Consider the following 12,077-nt stretch of genomic DNA (forward strand, 5'->3'; position numbering starts at 1 on the left):
ATACGGTATTTGTCTTTCTCTTTCTGAAATACTTCACTCTGTATAACAGATTCTAGGTCTATCCACCTCATTACAAATAGCTCAATTTCGTTTCTTTTTATGGCTGAGTAATATTCCATTGTATATATGTGCCACATCTTCTTTATCCATTCATCCGATGATGGGCACTTTGGTCATCTCCATCTCCGGGATTTCGTAAATAGAGCTGCAATGAACATTTTGGTACATGACTCTTTTTGAATTATGGCTTTCTCAGGATATATGCCCAGTAGTGGGACTGCTGGGTTATATGGTAATTCTATTTGTAGTTTTATAAGGAACCTCCATACTGCTCTCCACAGTGGCTGTATCAATTTACATTCCCACCAACAGTGCAGGAGTGTTCCCTTTTCTCCACACCCCCTACAGCATTTATTGTTTCTAGATTTTTTGATGATGGCCATTCTGACTGGTGTGTGATGATATCTCATTGTAGTTTTTTTTTTTTTTTTTCTCATTGTAGTGCATTTCTCTAATGATTAATGATGTTGAGCATTCCTTCATGTGTTTGTTGGCAGTCTGTTATATCTTCTTTGAAGAAATGTCTATTTAGGTCTTCTGCCCATTTTTGGATTGGGTTGTTTTTTTGTTTTGAGCTGCATAAGCTGCTTGTAAATTTTGGAGATTAATCCTTTGTCAGTTGCTTCACTTGCAAACATTTCCTCCCATTCTGAGGGTTGTCTTTTGGTCTTGTTTATGGTTTCCTTTGCTGTGCAAAAGCTTTGAAGTTTCATTAGGTCCCATTTGTTTATGTTTGTTTTTATTTCCATTTCTCTAGGAGGTGGGTCAAAAAGGATCTTGCTGTGATTTATGTCACAGAGTGTTCTGCCTATGTTTTCCTCTAAGAGTTTGATAGTTTCTGGCCTTACATTTAGGTCTTTAATCCATTTTGAGCTTATTTTTGTGTATGGTGTTAGGGAGTGATCTAATCTCATACTTTTACATGTATCTGTCCAGTTTTCCCAGCACCACTTATTGAAGAGGCTTTCCTTTCTCCACTGTACATTCCTGCCTCCTTTATCTCTGGGCTTTCTATCCTGTTCCATTGATCTTTCTGTTTCTGTGCCAGTACCATACTGTCTTGATTACTGTAGCTTTGTAGTATAGTCTGAAGTCAGGGAGCCTGATTCCTCCAGCTCCATTTTTCGTTCTCAAGATTGCTTTGGCTATTTGGGGTCTTTTGTGTTTTCATACAAATTGCGAACTTTTTTGTTCTAGTTCTGTGAAAAATGCCAGTGGTAGTTTGATAGGGATTGCATTGAATCTATAGATTGCTTTGGGTAGTAGAGTCATTTTCACAATGTTGATTCTTCCAATCCAAGAAAATGATATATCTCTGCATCTATTTGTATCATCTTTAATTTCTTTCATCAGTGTCTTATAATTTTCTGCATACAGGTCTTTTGTCTCCTTAGGTAGGTGTATTACTAGATATTTTATTCTTTTTGTTGCAATGGTAAATGAGAGTGTTTCCTTGATTTCACATTCAGATTTTTCATCATTAGTATATAGGAATGCAAGAGATTTCTGTGCATTGATTTTGTACCTGCAACTTTACCTAATTCATTGATTAGCTCGAGTAGTTTTCTGGTAGCATCTTTAGGATTCTCTATGTATAGTATCATGTCATCTGCAAACAGTGACAGCTTTACTTCTTCTTTCCTGATTTGGATTCCTTTTATTTCGTTTTCTTCTCTGATTGCTATGGCTAAAACTTCCAAAACTATATTGAATAAGCGTGGTGAGAGTGGGCAACCTTGTCTTGTTCCTGATCTTAGTGGAAATGCTTTCAGTTTTTCACCATTGAAGATGATGTTGGCTGTAGGTTTGTCATATATGGCCTTTATTATGTTGAGGAAAGTTCCCACTATGCCTACTTTCTGGAGGGTTTTTATCATAAATGGGTGTTGAATTTTGTCGAAAGCTTTCTCTGCATCTATTGAGATGATCATATGGTTTTTCTCCTTCAATTTTTTAATATGGTTTATCACATTGATTGATTTGCATATATTGAAGAATCCTTGCATTACTGGAATAAACCCCACTTCATCATGGTGTATGATTCTTTTAAGTGCTGTTGGATTCTGTTTGCTAGTATTTTGTTGAGAATTTTTGCATCTATTTTCATCAGTGATATTGGCCTGTAGTCTTCTTTCTTTGTGACATCCTTGTCTGGTTTGGTATCAGTGTTCCTCCCTCTGCTATATTTTGGAGGAGTTTGAGAAGGATAGGTGTTAGCTCTTCTCTAAATGTTAGACAGAATTCGCCTGTGAAGCCATCTGGTCCTGGGCTTTTGTTTGTTGGAAGATTTTTAATCACAGTTTCAATTTCAGTGCTTGTGATTGGTCTGTTCATATTTTCTATTTCTTCCTGATTCAGTCTTGGCAAGTTGTGCATTTCTAAGAATTTGTCCATTTCTTCCAGGTTGTCCATTTTATTGGCCTAGAGTTGCTTGTAGTAATCTCTCATGATCTTTTGTATTTCTGCAGTGTCAGTTGTTACTTCTCCTTTTTCACTTCTAATTCTATTGATTTGAGTCTTCTCCCTTTTTTTTCTTGATGAGTCTGGCTAATGGTTTATCAATTTTGTTTATCTTCTCAAAGAACCAGCTTTTAGTTTTATTGATCTTTGCTATTGTTTCCTTCATTTCTTTTTCATTTATTTCTGATCTGATTTTTATGATATCCTTTCTTCTGCTAACTTTGGGGTTTTTTTGTTCTTCTTTCTCTAATTGCTTTAGTTCCAAGGTTAGGTTGTTTATTCGAGATGTTTCCTGTTTCTTAAGGTGGGCTTGTATTGCTATAAACTACCCTCGTAGAACTGCTTTTGATGCATCCCATAGGTATTGGGTCTTCGTGTCTCCATTGTCATATGTTTGCAGGTATTTTTTGATTTCCTCTTTGATTTCTTCAGTTATTAAGTAGGGTATTGTTTAGCCTCCATGTGTTTGTATTTTTTACAGATCTTTTCCTGTATTTGATATCTAGTCTCATAGCATTGTGGTCGGAAAAGATACTTGATACAATTTGAATTTTCTTAAATTTACCAAGGCTTGATTTGTGACCCAAGATATGATCTATCCTGGAGAATGTTCCATGAGCACCTGAGAAAAATGTGTCTTCTGTTGTTTTTGGATGGAGTGTCCTATAAATATCAATTAAGTCCCTCTTCTTAATGTTTCATTTAAAGCTTGTGTTTCCTTATTTATTTCATTGTGGATGATCTGTCCATTGGTGAAAGTGGGATGTTAAAGTCTCCTACTATGAATGTGTTACCATCGATTTCCTCTTTTATGGCTGTTAGTATTTGCCTTATGTATTGAGGTGCTCCTATGTTGGGTGCATAAATATTTACAATTGTTATATCTCTTCTTGGATCGATCCCTTGATCATTATGTAGTGTTCTTCTTTGTCCCTTTTAATAGTCCTTATTTTAAAGTCTATTTTGTCTGATATGAGAATTGCTACTCCAGCTTTCTTTTGGTTTCCATTTGCATGGAATATCTTTTTCCATCCCCTTACTTTCAGTCTGTATGTGTCTCTAGGTCTGAAGTGGGTCTCTTGTAGCAGCAAATATATGGGTCTTGTTTTTGTATCCATTCAGCCAATCTGTGTCTTTTGGTGGGAGCATTTATTCCATTTACATTTAAGGTAATTATCGATATGTATGTTCCTATTCCCATTTTCTAAATTGTTTTGCGGTTCGTTATTGTAGGTCTTTTCCTTCTGTTGTGTTTCTTGCCTAGAGAAGTTCCTTTAGCATTTGTTTGTAAAGCTGGTTTGGTGGTGCTGAACTCTCTCAGCTTTTCCTTGTCTGGTAAAGGTTTAATTTCTCCATCAAATCTGAATGAGATCCTTGCTGGGTAGAGTAAATCTTGGTTGCAGGTTTTTCTCCTTCTCACTTTCTGTATATCCTGCCACTCCCTTCTGGCTTGTAGGGTTTCTGCTGAGAGATCAGCTGTTTAACCTTATGGGATTCACTTGTGTCTTAGTTGTTTTTTCCCTTGCTGCTTTTATATGCTTTCTTTGTATTTAATTTTTGACAGTTTTGATTAATATGTGTCTTGGCATATTTCTCCTTGGATTTATCCTGTATGGGGACTCTCTGTGCTTCCTGGATTTGATTAACTGTTTCCTCTCCCATATTAGGAAGTTTTCAACATAATCTCTTCAAAGATTTCTCAGTCCCTTTCTCCCTTTCTTCTTCTGGAACCCCTATAATTCGAATGTTGGTGCATTTAATGTTGTCCCAGAGGTCTCTGAGACTGTCCTCAGTTCTTTCCATTCTTTTTTCTTTATTCTGCTCTGCAGTAGTTATTTCCACTATTTTATTTTCCACTATTTATTTTCCACTATTTTATTTCCTTCCTCCCTCCCTCCCTCCTTTCTTTCCTTCTTGCCTTCCTTCCTTCTTTGCTTCTTTCTTCCTTTCTTTCTTCACACTTCTACTAATTCTCTCTACTTTTTCTCCCTTTTATTCTGAGCCGTGTGGATGAAAGGCTCTTAGTGCTCCAGCCAGGAGTCAGGGCTCTGCCTCTGAGGTAGGAGAGTCAACTTCAGGACACGGGACAACAAGAGACCTCCCAGCTCCACATAATATCAAACGGCATAAATCTCCCAGAGACCTCCATCTTAACACCAGCACCCAGCTTCACTCAACGACCAGCAAGCTACAGTGCTGGACAAGCTATGCCAAACAACTAGCAAAACAGGCACACAACCCCACCCATTAGCAGAGAGGCTGCCTAAAATCATAATAAGGCCACAGACACCGCAAAACACACCACCAGATATGGACTTGCCCACCAGAGAGACAAGATCCAGCCTCATCCACCAGAACACAGGCTAGTCCCCTCCACCAGGAAGCCTACACAACCCACTGAACCAACCTTAGCCACTGGAGACAGACATCAAAAACAGCGGGAACTACGAACGTGCAGCCTGCAAAAAGGAGACCCCAAACACAGTAAGATAAGCAAAATGAGAAGACAGAAAAACACACAGCAGATGAAGGAGCAAGATAAAAACCCACCAGACCTAACAAATGAAGAGGAAATAGGCAATCTACCTGAAAAAGAATTCAGAATAATGATACTAAGGATGATCAGAAATCTTGGAAATAGAATGGACAAAAATGCAAGAAACAGTTAACAAGGACCTACAAGAACTAAAGATGAAACAAGCAACGATGAACAACGCAATAAATGAAATTAAAAGTACTCTAGATAGGATCAATAGCAGAATAACTGAGGCAGAAGAACGGATAAGTAACCTGGAAGATAAAATAGTGGAACTAACTATTGCAGAGTAGAATAAAGAAAAAAGAATGAAAAGCACTGAGGACAGTCTCAGAGGCCTCTGCGACATGAAACGCACCAACATTCAATTATAGGGTTTCCAGAAGAAGAAGAGAAAAAGAAAGGGACTGAGAAAATCTTTGAAGAGATTATAGTTGAAAACTTCCCTAATATGGGAAAGGAAATAGTTAATCAAGTCCAGGAAGCACAGAGACTCCCATACAGGATAAATCCAAGGAGAAATATGCCAAGACACATATTAATCAAACTGTCAAAAATTAAATACAAAGAAAGCATATTAAAAGCAGCAAGGGAAAAACAACATCTAACACACAAGGGAATCCCCATAAGGTTAACATCTGATCTCTCAGCAGAAACCCTACAAGCCAGAAGGGAGTGGCAGGACATACTGAAAGTGATGAAGGAGAAAAACCTGCAACCAAGATTACCCAGCAAGGATCTCATTCAGATTTGATGGAGAAATTAAAACCTTTACAGACAAGCAAAAGCTAAGAGACCTTATATATGCTGTCTACAAGAGACCCACTTCAGACCTAGAGACACATACAGACTGAAAGTAAGGGGATGGAAAAAGATATTCCATGCAAATGGAAACCAAAAGAAAGCTGGAGTAGCAATTCTCATATCAGACAAAATAGACTTTAAAATAAGGACTATTAAAAGGGATAAAGAAGGACACTACATAATGATCAAGGGACCGATCCAAGAAGAAGATATAACAATTGTAAATATTTATGCACCCAACATAGGAGCACCTCAATACATAAGGCAAATACCAACAGCCATAAAAGGGGAGATCGACAGTAACACATTCATAGTAGGGGACTTTAACACCCCACTTTCACCCATGGACAGATCATCCAAAATGAAAATAAATAAGGAAACACAAGCTTTAAATAATACATTAAACAAGATGGACTGAATTGATATTTATAGGACACTCCATCCAAAAACAACAGAATACACATTTTTCTCAAGTGCTCATGGAACATTCTCCAGGATAGATCATATCTTGGGTCACAAATCAAGCCTTGGTAAATTTAAGAAAACTGAAATTGTATCAAGTATCTTTTCTGACCACAACGCCATGAGACTAGATATCAATTACAGGAAAAGATCTGTAAAATATACAAACACATGGAGGCTAAACAATACACTACTTAATAATGAAGTGATCACTGAAGAAATCAAAGAGGAAATAAAAAAATACCTAGAAACAAATGACAATGGAGACACAACGACCCAAAACCTATGGGATGCAGCAAAAGCAGTTCTAAGGGGGAAGTTTATAGCAATACAAGCCCACCTTAAGAAGCAGGAAACATCTCGAATAAACAACCTAACCTTTCACCTCAAGCAATTAGAGAAAGAAGAACAAAAAAAGCCCCAAAGCTAGCAGAAGGAAAGAAATCATAAAAAATCAGATCAGAAATAAATGATAAAGAAATGAAGGAAACAATAGCAAAGATCAAGAAAACTAAAAGCTGGTTCTTTGAGAAGATAAACAAAATAGATAAACCACTAGCCAGAATCATCAAGAAAAAAATGGAGAAGACTCAAATCAATAGAATTAGAAATGAAAAAGGAGAAGTAACAACTGACACTGCAGAAATAAAAAAAATCATGAGAGATTACTACAAGCAACTCTATGCCAATAAAATGGACAATCTGGAAGAAATGGACAAATTCCTAGAAATGCACAACCTGCCAAGACTTAATCAGGAAGAAATAGAAAATATGAACAGACCAATCACAAGCACTGATATTGAAACTGTGATTAAAAACCTTCCAACAAACAAAAGCCCAGGACCAGATGGCTTCACAGGTGAATTCTATCAAACGTTTAGAGAAGAGCTAACACCTATCCTTCTCAAACTCTTCCAAAATATAGCAGAGGGAGGAACACTCCCAAATTCCTTCTACGAGGCCACCATCACCTTGATACCAAAACCAGACAAGGATGTCACAAAGAAAGAAAACTACAGGCCAATATCACTGATGAACATAGATGCAAAAATCCTCAACAAAATACTAGCAAACAGAATCCAACAGCACATTAAAAGGATCATACACCATGATCAAGTGGGGTTTATTCCAGGAATGCAAGGATTCTTCAATATACGCAAATCTATCAATGTGATAAACCATATTAACAAAGTGAATGAGAAAAACCATATGATCGTCTCAGTAGATGCAGAGAAAGCTTTTGACAAAATTCAACACCCATTTATGATAAAAACCCTCCAGAAAGTAGGCATAGAGGGAACTTTCCTCAACATAATAAAGGCCATATATGACAAACCCACAGCCAACATCATCCTCAATGGTGAAAAACTGAAAGCATTTCCACTAAGATCAGGAACAAGACAAGGTTGCCCACTCTCACCACTCTTATTCAACATAGTTTTGGAAGTTTTAGCCACAGCAATCAGAGAAGAAAAGGAAATAAAAGGAATCCAAATCGGGAAAGAAGAAGTAAAGCTGTCACTGTTTGCAGATGACATGATACTATACATAGAGAATCCTAAAGATGCTACCAGAAAACTACTAGAGCTAATCAATGAATTTTGGTAAAGTAGCAGGATACAAAATTAATGCACAGAAATCTCTTGCATTCCTATATACTAATGATGAAAAATCTGAAAGTGAAATCAAGAAAACACTCCCATTTACCATTGCAACAAAAAGAATAAAATATCTAGGAATAAACCTACCTAAGGAGACAAAAGACCTGTATGCAGAAAATTATAAGACACTGATGAAAGAAATTAAAGATTATACAGATGGAGAGATATACCATGTTCTTGGATGGGAAGAATCAACATTGTGAAAATGACTCTACTACCCAAAGCAATCTACAGATTCAATGCAATCCCTATCAAACTACCACTGGCATTTTTCACAGAACTAGAACAAAAAATTTCGCAATTTGTATGGAAACACAAAAGACCCCGAATAGCCAAAGCAATCTTGAGAACGAAAAAAGGAGCTGGAGGAATCAGGCTCCCTGACTTCAGACTATACTACAAAGCAACAGTAATCAAGACAGTATGGTACTGGCACAAAAACAGAAAGATAGATCAGTTGAACAGGATAGAAAGCCCAGAGATAAACCCACGTACATATGGACACCTTATCTTTGATAAAGGAGGCAGGAATGTACAGTGGAGAAAGGACAGCCTCTTCAATAAATGGTGCTGGGAAAACTGGACAGGTACATGTAAAAGTATAAGATTAGATCACTCCCTAACACCATACACAAAAATAAGCTCAAAATGGATTAAAGACCTAAATGTAAGGCCAGAAACTATCAAACTCTTAGAGGAAAGCATAGGAAGAACACTCTATGACATAAATCACAGCAAGATCCTTTCTGACCCACCTCCTAGAGTAATGGAAATAAAAAACAAAAATAAACAAATGGGACCTAATGAAACTTCAAAGCTTTTGCACAGCAAAGGAAACCATAATCAAGACCAAAAGACAACCCTCAGAATGGGAGAAAACATTTGCAAATGAAGCAACTGACAAAGGATTAATCTCCAAAATTTACAAGCAGCTCAATAACGAAAAAACAAACAACCCAATCCAAAAATGGCCAGAAGACCTAAACAGACATTTCTCCAAGGAAGATATACAGAATGCCAACAAACACATGAAAGAATGCTCAACATCATTAATCATTAGAGAAATGCAAATCAAAACTACAATGAGATATCATCTCACACCAGTCAGAATGGCCATCATCAAAAAATCTAGAAACAATAAATGCTGGAGAGGGTGTGGAGAAAAGGGGACACTCTTGCACTGCTTGTGGGAATGTGAATTGGTTCAGCCACTATGGAGAACAGTATGGAGGTTCCTTAAAAAACTACAAATAGAATTACCATATGATGCAGCAATCCACTACTGGGCATATAACCTGAGAAAACCAAAATTCAAAAAGAGTCATGTACCAAAATGTTCACTGCAGCTCTATTTACAATAGCCCGGAGATGGAAACAACCTAAGCGCCCATCATCGGATGAATGGATAAAGAAGATGTGGCACATATACACAATGGAATATTACTCAGCCTTAAAAAGAAATGAAATTGAGCTCTTTGTAATGAGATGGATAGACATAGACTCTGTCATACAGAGTGAAGTAAGTCAGAAAGAAAAAGACAAATACCGTATACTAACACATATATATGGAATTTAAGGAAAAAAAATGTCATGAAGAACCTAGGGGTAAGACAGGAATAAAGACGCAGACCTACTGGAGAACGGACTTGAGGATATGGGGAGGGGAAGGGTGAGTTTTGACAGGGCAAGAGAGTCATGGACATATACACACTAACAAACGTAGTAAGGTAGATAGCTAGGGGAAAGCAGCCGCAAGGCACAGGGATATTAGCTCGGTGCTTTGTGACAGCCTGGAGGGGTGGATGGGGAGAGTGGGAGGGAGGGATATGCAAGAGGGAAGACATATGGGAACATATGTATATGTATAGCTGATTTACTATGTTATAAAGCAGAAAACTAACACACCATTGTAAAGCAATTATACCCCAATAAAGATGTTTAAAAAAAAAAAAAAAAGGCTAAGAGAATTGAGCACCACCAAACCAGCTTTACAACAAATGCTAAAGGAACTTCTCTAGACAAGAAACACAAGAGAAGGAAAAGACCTATAATAACGAACCCAAAACAATTTAGAAAATGGGAATAGGAGCATACATATCGATAATTACCTTAAATGTAAATGGACTTAATGCTCCCACCAAAAGACACAGTTTGGCTGAATGGATACAAAAACAAGACCCTGATATATGCTGTGTACAAGAGACCCACTTCAGACCTAGAGACACATATACACTGAAAGTAAGGGGATGGAAAAAGATATTCCATGCAAATGGAAACCAAAAGAAAGCTGGAGTAGCAATTCTCATATCAGACAAAATAGACTTTAAAATAAGGACTATTAGAAGAGACAAAGAAGGACACTACATAATGATCAAGGGATCGATCCAATAAGATATAACAATAGTAAATATTTATGCACCCAACATAGGAGCACCTCAATACATAAGGCAAATACTAACAGCCATAAAAGGGGAAATCCACAGTAGCACATTCATAGTAGGGGACTTTATCACCCCACTTTCACCAATGGACAGATCATCCACAATGAAAATAAATAAGGAAACACAAGCTTTAAATGAAACATTAAAGAAGAGGGACTTAATTGATATTTATAGGACACTCCATCCAAAAACAACAGAAGACACATTTTTCTCAAGTGCTCATGGAACGTTCTCCAGGATACATCATGTCTTGGGTCACAAATCAAGCCTTGGTAAATTTAAGAAAATTCAAATTGTATCAAGTATCTTTTCCGACCACAACACCATGAGACTAGATATCAATTAAAGGAAAAGATCTGTAAAAAATACAAACACATGGAGGCTAAACAATACACTACTTAATAATGAGGTAATCACTGAAGAAATCAAAGAGGAAATAAAAAAATACCTAGAAACAAATGACAATGGAGACACAACGACCCAAAACCTATGGGATGCAGCAAAAGCAGTTCTAAGGGGGAAGTTTATAGCAATACAAGCTCACCTTAAGAAGCAGGAAACATCTCGAATAAACAACCTAACCTTGCACCTCAAGCAATTAGAGAAAGAAGAACAAAAAAGCCCCAAAGCTAGCAGAAGGAAAGCAATCATAAAAATCAGATCAGAAATAAATGATAAAGAAATGAAGGAAATAGCAAAGATCAATAAAACTAAAAGCTGGTTCTTTGAGAAGATAAACAAAATAGATAAACCACTAGCCAGGCTCATCAAGAAAAAAGGGAGAAGACTCAAGTCAATAGAATTAGAAATGAAAAAGGAGAAGTAACAACTGACACTGCAGAAATACAAAAGATCATGAGAGATTACTACAAGCAACTCTATGCCAATAAAATGGACAATCTGGAAGTAATGGACAAATTCTTAGAAATGCACAACCTGCCAAGACTGAATCAGGAAGAAATAGAAAATATGAACAGACCAATCACAAGCACTGAAATTGAAACTGTGATTAAAAATCTTCCAACAGGGGCTTCCCTGGTGGCGCAGTGGTTGAGAGTCCGCCTGCCGATGCAGGGGACGCGGGTTCGTGCCCCAGTCCGGGAAGATCCCACATGCCACGGAGCGGCTGGGCCCGTGAGCCATGGCCGCTGGGCCTGCGCGTCCGGAGCCTGTGCTCCGCGACGGGAGAGGCCACAGCAGTGAGAGGCCTGCGTACCACAAAAAAAAAAAAAAAATCTTTCAACAAACAAAAGCCCAGGACCAGATGGCTTCACAGGCGAATTCCATCAAACGTTTAGAGAAGAGCTAACACCTATCCTTCTCAAACTCTGCCAAAATATAGCAGAGGGAGGAACACTCCCAAATTCCTTCTACGAGGCCACCATCACCTTGATACCAAAACCAGACAAGGATGTCACAAAGAAAGAAAACTACAGGCCAATATCACTGATGAACATAGATGCAAAAATCCTCAACAAAATACTAGCAAACAGAATCCAACAGCACATTAAAAGGATCATACACCATGATCAAGTGAGGTTTATTCCAGGAATGCAAGGATTCTTCAATATACACAAATCTATCAATGTGATAAACCATATTAACAAATTGAAGGAGAAAAACCATATGATCGTCTCAGTAGATGCAGAGAAA

The sequence above is a fragment of the Phocoena sinus genome, chromosome 9 (genome assembly GCF_008692025.1).
Source record: "Phocoena sinus isolate mPhoSin1 chromosome 9, mPhoSin1.pri, whole genome shotgun sequence".
Taxonomy (NCBI): Eukaryota; Metazoa; Chordata; class Mammalia; order Artiodactyla; family Phocoenidae; genus Phocoena; species Phocoena sinus.